Below are 15,011 nucleotides of genomic sequence, written 5' to 3'. Positions count from 1 at the left end.
CTCCATCCTTTATATCAGACTTTCTCCTCCTTGCAGCATCCAGCTCACCTTTCATCCATACTTCTCCTTCTCTACCTCCCACCCTGTTATCCTTGACTTTCTTCTTTTTCCTCCCCCTTCTCCCATTCTTCATCCTCCTCCTCCTCCTCCTCCTCACCACATCCTTTCATTGCTCTATCTTTCAGGTCTTGTCTGAGGTTGTTTGACTAATCTTCGAATGGCTTAGTAACATTTTCATGAAAATTTCACCTCTGCTGCATCTATAATTCATTGCCAGCTTCGCTTTATCAGTCATTAGACACACACACACACTCATGCAACCACACACGCTCTGCAAGTCCTCCTCCTGTAGACTCTTCTTTCACATCTTCTCCTCTTCTTCTCTGCCTTTCATCAGGTTCTCCCTCTTCTCTCCTCTCGTGTCCACTTCCTTCACTCTGCTTTTTCCTCCCTCTATTATTCTTCTTACTACCTCCTTTGATCTTCTGTTGCTTGTTTCCTCTCTTAATGTCCATGCATCATCATCATCATCTTCTTCTTCTTCTTCTCCTCGATAGCCTCGAGTAAACTCATGATCAGTCCCATGCAGATACAACATTGAGTGAGTGTAAAGGTTTTCATGTATAATAGAAATATTTTATCACCCTGCATATATTTAACTGCCATTATCTCTAAGAACATCATGCTGCAGATGATTTTAGGCTCATTTTTAGGAATAATGTTGCATTAATTGTTGAAGGTCGTGAAAATTTTAAAAGGGTTTGCTGAGCATTGTTTTAATTACTCACAAGCTCCTGATACAGCGGTGAGAAATCAGAGCACGGTACAATTAACACAAAAAAAGGGCGAGAGGAATGTTTCATGACATTATAGCGACGGGAGGTGAAGAGAGGGAGTTCCTGCAGAGTCACACTCGCATTAGCTGATTGGCATCAGCTGGTTTATTCAGGCTCTCTGACAGGTCTCACTTTTGCTCTGCTGATGCTGATTCTGAAGCCGAAGCTGCTGCAGCTCCGTCCACCGCGGTGTCTCTGACTGACGTGTCCTGAAAAAATCATCAAAACCGCGAGAGGAATCCGAGCACGTCTTGGTAAACATGGTTTTAACTCGTCCTGCAGACTGTACTTACAGTGGCAGCCTTCACTTTTTGAAACTGTGTTTTGGATCTAATCAAAAAGGAATAAATGTATTTAACTTTCAGCAATCAGTGAAATTCGTTTTGAATTAATTAAACTCGCCAAAGCTTAAAACCTGAAATCTCAGTCTTCATAATACAAAGAGTAACCTTGTCAGTTGTCCATGGTGCCTTAATGGCGATCTATCAGGAAAATGCTTTTAGAGTCTCAGTGGATTTTTTGTCACAGCAGATTCTGTGTGTGAACAGCATTCGTTGCCTGATGTGGACCAAAGGTGGATTTGCGACATTGTGGCCTTGATGTTTGGGCAGATGACTACATCTGACAGCTCCTGCAAAGCCCAAATAAAAACAGGGAAGTGTGTAAAATGATACGGCAGCAGCTGAAGGAGAGAGGATTTCAGAGGTCTGCTGTACCAGACCCAGACCGGTTTGTGATGCATTCAGGTTCGCTTGAATTTTCCTCTTTCTGCGTGAAAAGAAACCAAAAACACGACTCGTCCACAGATTTGGACCAAAGCCAACGGACTATAGGTTTGAAAAGGCCGAAGATGCTCCGAGTCTGTCACACTAACAAAAGGCAGAATTTAAAGTGAACTGACAGCAACATTAAGTGAAATAAATTACAAATGGCACAGTACAGATGGAGAAAGGTACAAAGAGGAGGACCAGAGAGAGAGAGAGGAGACGAAGAGAAAGGAAGCAAATGATGGAGGGAGGAGGAGGAGGAGGAGGAGGAGGAGGAGGAGGGGGAGGAGGAGGAGAGGTTTCAATCTGTTACTGTGTTTCTGCTGAATCAGGGGGGTGGCTGAGTTTCTAAATGTCAGGACTCCTCTTGACTCCTGACTGCAAGCACACACACACATGCACGCACACACACACGCAGAGGAAGGCTGTGAATGTTGGAGCAAAGAGAGAGAGTGCAGGCAATTTGCATTAATGAGAGTTTAGTTGAAAATTTTGGAGAGAGATCAAGAATAAAGGAGAGCAGAGAGAGAGAGAGAGAGAGAGAGAGAGAGAGAGAGAGAGAGAGAGAGAGAGAGAGAGAGAGAGAGAGAGATGCTGACAAAGACGGCGAACAGAGCAGAGAAAGTCAGTCAATCGACGAGTCAGTAAACAACCAGTCAGCCAAGTCCATCAGCAGTCAGTCCAGCGGCTGCACTAAAGCATATTCATGAGCTCTGTTGTCAGGAAATCAAACCCAGGAGACACAAACAAGCAAACAAAAAACAGCATTGTTAAAAAGGAAGCTGCTACTTTCTGGCATCATTATGTTTAGTTGTCAGGCAGCTGACAGCATCGGCGACGTCGGCCCTGAATCTCTCTGACAGAGGAAAAAAATCTATGATCATCACGAAATGTAAATAATTTAATTCCTGACCCTGCTCGCAATGAGTAAAGATCACGACTTGTGTTTAGACAACATAAAACAGCCGAGGACGTCGGCTTCTTGATTCGTCCAAAAACATGTTTTATTGCTTTTTAAGGTGTTGTATAGTACTGTGGTTTAGAAACTCATGAAAAGCGGCTGCTTTAACGAGGAAGTTATCTAATCTGTTACAAACTCGGAAAGTAATCTGGTTAGTCAGTTCATCAATTAACCCTCAAACCAGTCAGTAACCAGTAAGGTTTGGCAGGATGATATACATCATGAAACACTGGGGGGGCGGTTGGGGTAAGAACTCTAGCGGACTCCTCAGCCAGTACGCTCTCAGTCAGTACGCTCCTAATAACTGGTCCCAAGTCCAGATAAATGGGGAGCATAAAAGGTCTGCGCCAAACCAAATATGCAGATCTCCAGGCTGATGATCAGCTCTGAAACCACCAATGGGAAGCAGAGGTGAGGCTGTATCGGATCGTCGGACGGCTCTACGGCGGCACTGGATTTACAGGATTTTTCACTGCTTGTTTACTGATTTCATGAAGAGGATTACCCAAAAACAGACATTCCTATTGAGTTCATGTGAAAGTTTCTCTCCAGGATTTCACAAAATGCTCCATTGAAACAGAATCTGAGATCGTAATGAATGAAATAACAAAACGTGACAGAAGATTTCATGCAAATCCTCTTTCAGTTATCAGTAAACCGGTCGGTCTGTACTGCGCTGACCCCCACTCAGAGAGACGTGTTTACATGCTACACCTCCATGATCTGCACGCTCTGCATCTGTGTGTGTGTGTGTGTGTGTGTGTGTGTGTGTGTGTGTGTGTGTGTGTGTGTGTGTGTGTGTGTGTGTGTGTGTGTGTGTGTGTGTGTGTGTGTGCGTGTGTGTGGTGTGTGTTTGGAGGTTATGGTTGGCTTCCTCGGAGTAGTGTCGTTGTAGTTGTGGTGTGTGGTGTTAAGGGTGTGGTAGGTATCTCCTGCAGAGTGTGTGTGTGTGTGTGTGTGTGTGTGTGTGTGTGTGTGTGTGTGTGTGTGTGTGTGTGTGTGCCTCTAAAGGACGTCTCTCTGTGTTGTCACTTCACAGTAAAAATCTTGGTAACACAGATGCAACACTCATTTCAGATGAAGTCGAGAGCTTGAATGAGCTGATGCAGCAGCCACTTTAAAATCCTGTCTCACTTTATATTTAAACAATATCAACTTCATTTCATTCAAGGTCGAGTCTGAGTTTTTGCCCGGTCCGATCTGTCGGCGCTGGTTTCCCGCCGGGCCTGGCTGCTGGCCGGGAGGTTAAGAAGCTGACCATGGATTTGTTTTTCTGCGTGTCATTCCCCATTTTCCTCTCCGCTAACTTCCTGTCATCTCTCTACTCCAGCTTCCCAGTAAGGAAATAAAAATGCCTCAAAAATAAATATATAAAAAACTGGTTTTGGACCTTTGAACTCGTGTTTTGGGGGAAAATAATGGCTGTCTCGTTGGTGCAGAACATGTAATGAATTCCAAGTGGAAAACGCAGGCGAGAAGAACCTTGTAAATCCCTCTTGGAGTTTGTTCGTGGGTCAGTTCGCCCAAATCAAACAATTCAGCTCACATTTCTACCTGCCAACATGATTTTTATCTTACTTTGTCTACCTGTGTGTTTAATGCCGTTAAACTCTCATTTTAACGTGACAAATGAAACATTTTCCAGATGATATTAAGACACATTTGGGGGCATGTTTACTAGCGCTACCTGCTAGTTAGCATCTTTCCAGAGCACCTGGGTGGCAGCTCAGGTGACAGGAAGTGGGCCACAGAAGACAACATGTGTTTTTAATAATCAGGGTAAAAGCTGGGTGTGGCAGCGCTGAAAGAGAAAGACATTGTAAACAATGTTTTCTACTTTGCTTTGTTGGTTTATTGATGCCACGTTAAACACTTTTTCTGTATTTATCAAAATTCATACCTGCTATTTGCAGCCGCTGCAGCACTTCCATTCTTTCTGATTACATGCCGCACTTTCTAGAAATACCCTTTTCTTCTGAAACGCAGCTCTCATTTCGGACACAAACTCCTTCTGCATTAATATAAATTGCTCGGGCTTCAGTGGAACCACTGCCTGTCTTTACAATCAGAAAAATTGATGAGTTCAGTCTTTGTATTCTCCACTGCGAGCTCAAATTGCTGCGAGCGGCTGAGATGCTGGTGGGAAAATCAGCGAAACGGAGATTAAGCATGTCAGCTGGATAGTCTGCGTTGTCAATGATATTTCGTGTATTTGTAATAGCTTTTAAATTATTTGTGGCTGTAATATCTCTGAAACAATGACCCCACACTGACTCCAAACCCACAGATATAATATCTCTTCCAGTCCGGCTGTTTCGATTTGATATTAATTCCTCCTGTTGACATTTTTCTATAATTTTGATTCTCACATGCGGATTCTATTTCTGGGATTAATTCAGGAAAAGTTCTGAGCTGGCTCCTATTCGGGTATTTAGATGGAGATATATGGGTAAAACTGTGTCTGTGTGTGTTTTACACATGTTGTGGGGACATAACAAATCACCTTCCTTATGGGGACAAAGTGTCCCCATAATGTAAATCAATTTTAGGGTGAAGACTTGCATTAAGGTTAGTCTCCAGGAAATGAATGCAAGTCAATGTAATGTCCCCAATAGTAATGGAAACACAAATGTGTGTGCGTGTGTGTGTGTGTGTGTGTGTGTGTGTGTGTGTGTGTGTGTGTATAATGAGTTTCCACTGTATTTACATTTTTCAAGCCGTGGGGGCAATTTTCCAGCTATCAGAGCTCACAGCTTAATGAGTCGAGGGGAAACAGTAATATAGATCATTTAAGTAAAATGCTGTGAGGTTGGATTTGTGCGGAAATAGCTGTGATTTGTTTCCACGTAATAAATAAGTCAAATGAAAACGCTTCGTCCTTATTAAGTGCGACAGCTTCTTCTTTATAAGAGCGCAGAAAATAAAAAACACACCAGCTTCACGTTTGTCTTGTCTCCACAGTACAGACGCTTCCATTGAATTCCTGTTTCCCAGCATGCATGAGAGGATGGGCAAAGACTCAAACGGCTCATAAATCACCAACTGCCACAATGAAACCAAGGTTCAGCAAAACCAAATCAGTCTTCAGCAAATTCAACGGTCCAAAGCTTTGAGTTTATCACGTTTCTTCTGTCCAAGATGTTGTGAATCCACTTATTTTTCTCCATAAGAATACAAGCATCCAATGGAGCGCTGCCTTAGTTCAAGCAGAGCTCTGACGTTACGCCTGCTGCTCGGACACCAGTTGACTGTTACCATAATCACGTCGCTGGCAGCCTTCATACCCCGACACTGTTCGCTATCACTCAGCTGATGCTGTAAATGCCGTTTGCCCCTGCAGACCTCCTGCGACAGTCCGCCTTTCAGACCAAGAACAGTCAAACACAACAGGCTGAGCTGGTGAGAGGGCGGCATTTCAGGCTTCAGTAAGAGAAAGAAACACAATCAAACCAATCACCAGAACAAGTTTCAGTCTTAGTTTATGTTGGACGCTATGGTTACATGTAGGCTCCAAAACCACTTGGTTAAGCTTAAGAAAATATCATGCTTTGGCTTAAAATACCCAGTTTTGTTGCCACAAACGCGGCTGGAAAACGTCCCGATGGGTCCAGAAACACAATGGTTTTGTCCAAAGGAATGCGGCTCAAACAGCGGCCAGCACCAGTTTGGTTCTCTACCAAATAAAAACAGCTATCAGTGCGAATGAGAAGTAAAATGAAGGAGCGTATTTGTTGCAGCTCCAGTGAATTACGCCTGAAGCTTCTCTGGTCGGTTACTGTCGACAGTCAGTGAGTGTATACGTAACGCTGGCACTGAATAACATGGATGAACGCGGGTCTGGGTTAATATTTACATTCCTATATAATGACTATCATCATTAAGCAGTGTGAATTTGTTTCTCTTTAATATGAATTGTACTTTTTTCTACAAAGAGGTCCACACAAACACACACGCAACACAGCACAACAAGGTTTCTGTTTTTTCTTCAGAAGAGACCACCTGGTGTTTTCTTCAATATTCATTCTGTATTGTTACTCCACAAGGAAATTACCAGCACTACTACAGAGAACAGGCAGGAAAAATGAAAGAAATCTCCAGTCACAAAAGGACTGAGTTTTACAATCCGCATTTCTATTACAGGATCCCCTCGAGAGCGACGCAACCTGCACCACAAAGGATTCACCCTCCAGCTGTGCAGCTGCTGAGATTCTGAGAGGAAACGCTGGTCATCCAGGTCATCGCTGACAAAAAAAGGCACCTGTCGTCTGTGCAGTGGAGCACCTGTGTGTGCAGTTCAGCGGCGTGAGGAAGACCTCCAGCAGGATCCTTCTTTCCTCTGCACAACGTGTTTTAGCTTTGATGGGAAAATGGTGGTTTTGTAAATTATGAAGTGAATCATGGAGCCACTGAGCTACAAACATTCACCAAATCAATGTCCATGTCCTGAATGACACACACACACACACACACACACACACACACACACACACACGCACACACACACACACACACACACACACAGCTCAGCTAAAAGCATCTGACTGAAGGCTTCAGGTGTTACATGGGAAGTCTAAAGGTCCTGATACCCTCACATGTCTGTGTGGACCCTCACTGCTTCGTGGACATGGAAAGTCCAACCTGAGCTTAAGAGACAAACGACTTTTACAGCTGCGGATGCAAAACAACCAAAGGAGTCATAAAGAATCAGCACAGACGACTGGAACCTGCTGTCACTCCTGAACTGATTAACAGCTCTGTTGACGAGTTGAACATGGGAGTAAATCTAACCAACACTTTCACTGCATTTTGCTGCTCGAGCTGATATGATACCGGAGTTTCCGCACCAACACCAAAACAGTGTTTTTCGAGATCTCAGTGTAAGAAATCATTCAGTCACTTTAACACAAGAGGCCCAACGCACATACTTCCTTTAAAATCGAGATAAAAGTCAATATTTCCTCCAACGCTGCGTCGTTGCCCTCCACTGACTAACACAGCAAACACTAATGAGTTTCCACACACGGAGTCAAAGTGCAGCAACATCTATTCATTATCAGCACAGAGGCGCTGAATAATTAACGTGACCAAGTTTAAATCTGACCCGTTATTTATTTATTTATCCATATTTTCACCCATTTCTATCAATGCAGCAGCATGCGGTGGCAGAACAATGATCACTGCAGCGCTGTTCTTCTCACTGCGACTTCTTTTTTTATTGTTGTCACTCGGCTGAGTGTCTGCTCGCGCTGTGCAACCATGAAGTGTTGTATTATCACAGCTGTCAGGTGAGAACCTTTCATCTCCAGGCTCAGAGAGACGTCGACGCTGTGTGGAAACATGCAGCCCACTCGTTCATTTCAATGGAGCTGCTGCTGCTGTGACAGTGCAGGTGACGACGCGGCGTCTCTGAGGAGAAACCTGGGGACGTCCAGCAAGAAGGAGCCAGCCAAATACTACGTGCACGTTCCCAGTAAGAGTCTCCTTATATTAAAAAGTGCTGCACAGGGTTTTGGATTGTGAGCCTTCAAGGATCTGTTCATCAAGTTTGACCCTTCTGGTTTGCATTTTATCTTCTGAAACATGCCACCACTTTTAGCACAGTGCCACTTTCAGTCTGGCAAAAAAATAAAGAAACTCAAAGAGGTCATAAGTGCCTGAAATGTTTTGTTCTCCAGCACAAAGGCCATTTTCCTTTGTGCCATTTTGGGGACGCAAGCTTTCCCCTGACAGCCGTAATACACACCTGCTGACAAGTCAACCAGGACCAAACAAAAGTCAGATTTTTGTGAATATGCATCCTGCCATGTGATTTTGGCACGAGGGCTGCAGTCTTCTGTCTGCAGGTAGTGCACAGCGGGTTCATCAGAGCTTTTTACTGGAAACAGCTGCCTGCTGCTGCTGGGAATTAGGCTGGTGGGAGCACTGAACGACAGTGACGAGCTGTAAATGAAAATATGAGCTCAAAGAGGCCAAAGAACGGTGCAGAGCTGCAGAGCTGAGCGACAAGGTTCTGTAGGTTTATTCATGAAAGACGCCACTCTGACAGCACAGGTGTCATTTGCTCCATAGAGTGTTTTTACATGTGCATCCGGTTTTTGAGCCTAATCCGGATTTGGATTATATCCTGGATGTTAACGTGAATTTGAAATTCCTGGTGATTCACATCCCTGCATACATGACCACAGATATCCAGCTTTCTGATCCTCTGCCTGCAGGTGTGTTGTGATTTATGATCTCAGCCACCATGAGATGCTGTAGAAACCTGGAAAAGGTGTTTACAAGCCGCAGTATCCTGGATTCTATGAGTACTCAAGGTCGTATATCCAGGAACTGGAATAAAGTGTTTACACGCACAAAACAAAACCAGAATACTTCAGAAACAGGATACTAGTTCAATTCAATTCAATTCAATTCAATTTTATTTGTATAGCGCCAAATCACAACAGAAGTTGTCTCAGGACACTTTCCATATAGAGCTGGTACAGACCAAGCTCTTTTATCTACAAAGAAACCAACAATTCCCCCATGAGCAAGCACTTGGCGACAGTGGCGAGGAAAAACTTCCTTTTAACAGGCAGAAACCTCGAGCAGAACCAGACTCTGGGTGGGCGGCCATCTGCCTCGACCGGTTGGGTGAGAGAGGAAGAGCAAGAGAGAGAGAGTGAGACAGACAGACAGACAGACAGACAGACAGACAGACAGACAGACAGACAGACAGACAGACAGACAGACAGACAGACAGAAAGAAAGAAAAGCAGTCAGAGAGAGAGAGAGAGAGAGAGAGAGACAGAGACAGAGAGACAGACATGCAGTCACAGTAACAGTGACAGTGGATGTAATAACAGCAGTAGCAGTTGCAGTGGATGTCAGGCATGTACGCACACTGATTGTTGGTGGTCCAACATACCCCTGGAACCCTGGTTTTCATTGATTTTACATGATTAAACCTCTTCTCTTGTGGGCGTGTAAAGACGGATTGATTGACATCTCTGTCACTTTCCAGCTATGTCCCACCTGTTAAGGCGGGACCAATGAAACCTTTAAAGCTGCTATAAACGATGTTGTGGCCGATGGCGGCGGTGGAATCATCACCTTCTGAGCTGCTATGGAGAACTTGTTGGCAAACAGTTGCTGATTTGCACGAACAACCGGCTTGTTCAGCTGGGAGTCACGTTTCTGATCACCTGATGAATCTCAGTCTGATATTCACTCTACCAGCTCCAGAGGGAAATATGTGGCTCTTTAGCTTCTAAATGCTCCACTGCGTCCACAGCTAGTCGCTAACAGAGCAGCTAGTGAACAGTGAGTTATTAGAGCTTTTCTGCTGTTTGTATTGTCTTGCTGTGAACAAACAAAGCATCTCACCACGTCTCACAAACCACAATCTGACTGATCTGTGCGCAAAGCTAAAGAGTTGAATACACCAGTGACCGGAAGCGAAGTTTTGACCCATTCCTCATGGAAATTAATGCACAAGTTGGTTTGGCGGCACATTAACTCTCAGCATAGCTCCACCCATCTTCAACCTGAGAGTAGCTCAAATCAAACACACGTGAGGGCGGGCAAGGCCTGTAATCTGGAAAATATCAATTAGCGCAGCCTTAAGCAGCACCTGATATGTGGGGTTAAAACACAGAAAATTAAAAGATGAAATCATTTGTGTTTTGCAGAATAACTGGTTCTCAGACCATCTGTAACAGAAACAAAACAAAAACCACGTCCACTTATGAGCAACAGGCAGACTCATCCATACACAGAGCCGTGAACAAACAGACCGGGATCATCAATCCTCTGCACGTGCTGTTTGAGAGTAATCAAGACGAAACACCTTCACAGAGTCGAGTAACCAACAATCCACAGCAGCAGCAGCAGCAGCAGCAGCAGCAGCAGCAGCAGCAGCAGCAGCCTCACTGATCTTATCCTGCAGACTCCTTTCTTCCCCTGAGCCTTACAGTCCTGCCTGTAGCTGCATCTTGCTGCACAGCACCAACTCCACGCCACACGGAGCATCTCACACTGTGCACATTAGACACTCACATGCATAAATGCGGAGCTACGGTGCTGCGTGAGGCAGAGACGTGTGCTGCCACTGTGGGATTATGTTTTCATTTGCACGCCTGTTTTTAATACTGTGCTCTGCTCTTTTTGAATGTTTTCCCCCCACAAGCTAACACTTGACATTACTGACAACATTACTCACATAAACCTCCATTTCTCATGAGACAAGGCTGCTTATAATGGTGTTTATTCATGGGAGGTGGTAAACGTCTGGTTCGTTCATAAGGGCTGGCCTGTGGCTTTAAATTCTGCTGTTATTTGTGTGGAGGTGGATTTCCCTCCCAGCTGTCCAGATGAATTCAGTCCCCGCTCACGGTCACTTCTTATGTTGTCTATTGCTCATTTTTGTCGCTGTGTTTTCAGAATGTGACAGATTTTCAACATTTTCAGTAAGAAGCATATTCACTCGGAAACAGCCTCCAACAGATTTCACACTTCAGCCTGCTGCAAAACAGCTCTGCATTCAGAAATGAAATGTATTTAAGGAAGTCATTTTACCATACTTTGCACTTAAGTGCACCACTCCAGCCGAGTTTCCACTCAGCTGAAACTTTGAAAACAAATAACAGTTTAAAGCATCGGATGTGCCTCAGACTCCATTAATGATTTGCCCAATAAATCAGATTTGATTCGCAGCTCTGGTGCCCCAAAAACCAAAACAAATTCAGGCCAATTCAGACTGGCTTACAAGAGCAAGGCATGTCATGACAATACAGCAGCATGCAGTGAGGTTCATATCTGTGCGGAGCAACAGCCAGTCTGCTGATAAAACACATCAGGGATGCAGAACAGGACGTGACAGAGGAACAAACCCGACCTGTCAGCTCCTCCTGGTACGCTTCATGAGGACCGACAGTGAACCAGGCTGCTGAAGTGTGTGTGTGTGTGGCTGCAAACGCGCATTCACACACCGACACTGACATCACTAAGCAGTCCCAACAGAAACACGAGCGGCTCCGTGGATGAGCTGTCCATGCAACACCTGATCAGGACCGTCAGCGTCCACATCCGCGCTGCCTTCTGGCATGCTGCGTGCGCAACGCGCAAGTTTAAGAGACATTTCAATCCCCTCTGACTTTCAGGTAAAAAAAGAGAAAAATCAAACTGCAAGAATGAGATAAAAGAGGGCAAACTGAAGAATTTAATGCACGAAAATCAAAATAAACCCCGTAAGATCACAGAGACAAAAGACAAGTGCGTTATTTCTTGTAATGAAAAGAGAAGGAAGCGAGAAAATATCACAAAAACGAAATGAAGGAAACTGGAAATAAACACAAGAAAGCCGGAAGAGGGGCTTTCTTCCTGCAACAAGCGGGAAAAAGCTCCGGTGAAGACTCGTAGGACAACAGAGAGACAGAGAGAAATCCTACAGCCGCAGCAGAAAAATAAAAAATAAGGTGGAGGAGGGGGGGCAAACCAGCAAGAAAGAAAGAATGAGGGGAAGAAAAGAGGATGAGAAAACTGACCTACCAACGAACGAGGCAAAAACGCTCAAAGAGGCTGAAGCGAGAGGAGAAGAGCGGGCGGGCGGGCGGGCGGCGAGGCTCGGCGTGCGCTCAGGAACCGGCTGAAGCTCCGACTGCGCGCCGGCCAGCGGGGCGGTGATGAACAGCAGCGGAGCGCCGACTGGAGCGAACCACTGAGCGCTGGGAGGCAGGGGGAGCCCGGCCAGCAGAGCGGCCGCCGGGAGCGCCGTGCGTAATTAGGCACCTGGCTAAAATGCGCTCAGACAGCCGGAGAGGCCCTTGAAGGGGCATCTCCTCCGAAACTGAATTCACCGTAAACAAACCTGAATCCTCCCACTGGTATCAGGAGGGCTTTGGCAGGTGTTAGCTGTAAGCGCACGCGAACATGAACACCTGTATGTAAACATACCTGCTGCCGTAATTGAGTCTTCTAATCCCTTTCGGTGTTTGTTGTAGGGATGCAAATATTCAGTGAAGACATGATTTAATGTGTACTGCTCCTTCAGTATGGAGCCAGAACAGTGACTAAATGAATAGATTTTGGCATTGAAAATAATAAAATTGAACACTTAAAAAGGAAACGACACTGAAGCATATTTACAAAAGATGCATTTGCACTGAAAAACACAAACATTGAAAAATATTTCATTTTATTTGGATCTTTTCTTATTTTGATGTGTTTTTCAATGAAAATATTCAGAATTTTTCTTCATGTCTGTTTGGTTCAGTGATGTTTTTGTGCATTTAATATGTTGCTTAAAGAACCACCTTGATGTCAGAGTGTTGATGTCAGCTTAGCTTCGTTAGCTTGCTGAAGTATTGGCTTTTCCACTATAACAAATACCAGGATGTACATAAAGTCCTTAACAATGGAAATCACTGTACATTTTGAAAAACTAACCATCAGGTTCTGTATCTTTGAGTTTGAGCTTTGAAGCATTTTGTGTCTAACACACAGTCACACCACAGGCCCAAACCTGCAGCAGGAGTTTTGTACATTGGTACATTTATGCTTGGAACCGTAAACTCGGTGCTGCAGGCTGGTATATTCATATTTCCAGGCTGAACGTCTCTGTGTCTGCGTGGAGGAAGTGCCAAGTCTGAATGTTCCAAACAGTCACCGACACTTCCTGCAGAGTCACAGCGGCGTCTTATGCTGCTTGGTCAGGATTGAGAATATGACTTGTTGGACTGCAACTGTGACAATTTGTGCCATAAATGGTTTTTCATAGGGCAGCAATGACCGAACTGCTGAATATGAATTATCAGAATAATGAGAATCAGAATACTTCATTGATCGATGAGGGCAAACTGGGTCAGTTGCTCCCACTGTAGAACAAGTAAATAAGAAATATCTTAGAGAATATGCAAGAATATGTAAAAAAATATATAAAAACATGTACTCTGTACTACAATATAAATCAGCCATAAATGATAAACAATATGAAATATGTAAACTATGTGTATTATGATACAATAAATAGCAACCATCTGTATAGAAATATATCTGTTCTGCAATACTAACAATAATAATAGTATATGGTAATAGGAGTAGCAGTAGTAGTAGAAGAAGAAGAATACAGTATAAATACGCAGTACAAATAATTATTCATATACATCGTAGTACTGTACCACTGACCTACAGCACATGTTGGTGAGATTGTTCTAGTTATGAGGTAATGCAGACACTGTCCAGTAAGTTTATCCAATGACGCGTTCGTCCGGTGCACTGCATAAGAAATAAAGAGATGAGAAAAACCTTATTCTGTGTCGTCACTCAGGTGACGACAGGTGACACTCAGAGGGAAGAAGGCCGCGCTCTTTAACCTCTACATGCATCTGTGACGCTGCACAGTGGCGCAGCAGGTAGTACGCGTGCCTCACAGCAAGAAGGTTGCCGGTTCGATCCCCAGGTCAGGCGGGGCCTTTCTGTGTGAAGTTTGCATGTTCTTCCCGTGCATGCGTGGGTTCTCTCCGGGTACTCCGGCTTCCTCCCACAGACCAAAAACATGCTCATTAGGTTAATTGATGACTCTAAATTGTCCGTAGGTGTGAGTGTGAATGTTTGTTTGTCCTTACATGTGGCCCTGCAATCGGCTGGCGACCGGTTCAGGGTGTACCCCGCCTCTCGCCCATTGTAGCTGGGATAGGCTCCAGCCCCCCGCAACCCCGAAAGGGATAGGCGGTATAGATAATGGATGGATGGATGCATCTGTGACCAAAGCTGCCATCTGTAATAAGACCTGCCGCACAGTTAGCCGTGGAGAGTAATCGGTGGTTGTAAGAGGAAGTGCAGTGCAGTGCAGTGCAGTGAATAGCTGACACACATTAGCCTCCTCTGACTCCTCCCGTCAGCGCAGCACGTGCACGGCGAGCTTCCTCGCTCCTCACGTGCACGGTGAGCCTCCTCGCTCCTCACATGCACGGCGAGCCTCCTCGCTCCTCACGTGCACGGCGAGCCTCCTCGCTGCTGCTCACGTTTTCCACACAGCAGCCATAAAGTCGCCAGAGAGACTTGTTGAACTTGGAGCATGAAGTTATTTGTTTTATTGACACGAGTGAAGTTTGAAACTCTTGACATTCTTTGAAAGCTAAAGGGCAATCTGGCACACACACACACACACACACACACACACACACACACACACACACACACACACGCACACACACACAGAGTTAATCTATGAACGCTGTTCAGAAGAGACAGCGATGGGAGTTATGTGAAGAGAGGAAGATTGTTTGTTTTGTTGTGCTGCTTGTTTCTCTGCTTTCTCCTTCAAGGGCAGGATGAGCAGCTGGGAAGAAGAGGGTGAGTGAGGAAGAAACAGAGAGAGAGAGTGAAAGAGGCAGACTCTTATCAGACAGAGAAGAAGAGAAAGTGAATCACAGAGGACAAAGATCCCCGGTGGTTTCAGGTTCATGT

The 15,011-nt window shown here is 44.8% G+C and overlaps 1 protein-coding gene across 3 annotated transcripts in view; it reads right to left on the bottom strand.

Moving 5' to 3' along the window:
• The window catches only part of raly (RALY heterogeneous nuclear ribonucleoprotein), a 149,627-nt gene extending 137,378 nt beyond the window's left edge, over positions 1-12,249 (bottom strand). Inside the window, exon 1 of one of the 3 annotated variants that reach the window (XM_070958789.1) lies at positions 12,093-12,249. The gene's annotated coding sequence lies outside the window, so the exon portion shown is untranslated. The remainder of the gene's footprint in view (positions 1-12,092) is intronic. The other 2 variants (XM_070958787.1, XM_070958788.1) reach the window with 2 other exon arrangements.
• Positions 12,250-15,011: the final 2,762 nt, after the last annotated feature.

Source organism: Chaetodon trifascialis, chromosome 3 (assembly GCF_039877785.1).
Source record: "Chaetodon trifascialis isolate fChaTrf1 chromosome 3, fChaTrf1.hap1, whole genome shotgun sequence".
NCBI lineage: Eukaryota > Metazoa > Chordata > Actinopteri > Chaetodontiformes > Chaetodontidae > Chaetodon > Chaetodon trifascialis.
The sequence above is the reverse complement of the archived record's forward strand: the minus strand, read 5'-3'. Positions and strand labels throughout refer to the sequence as shown.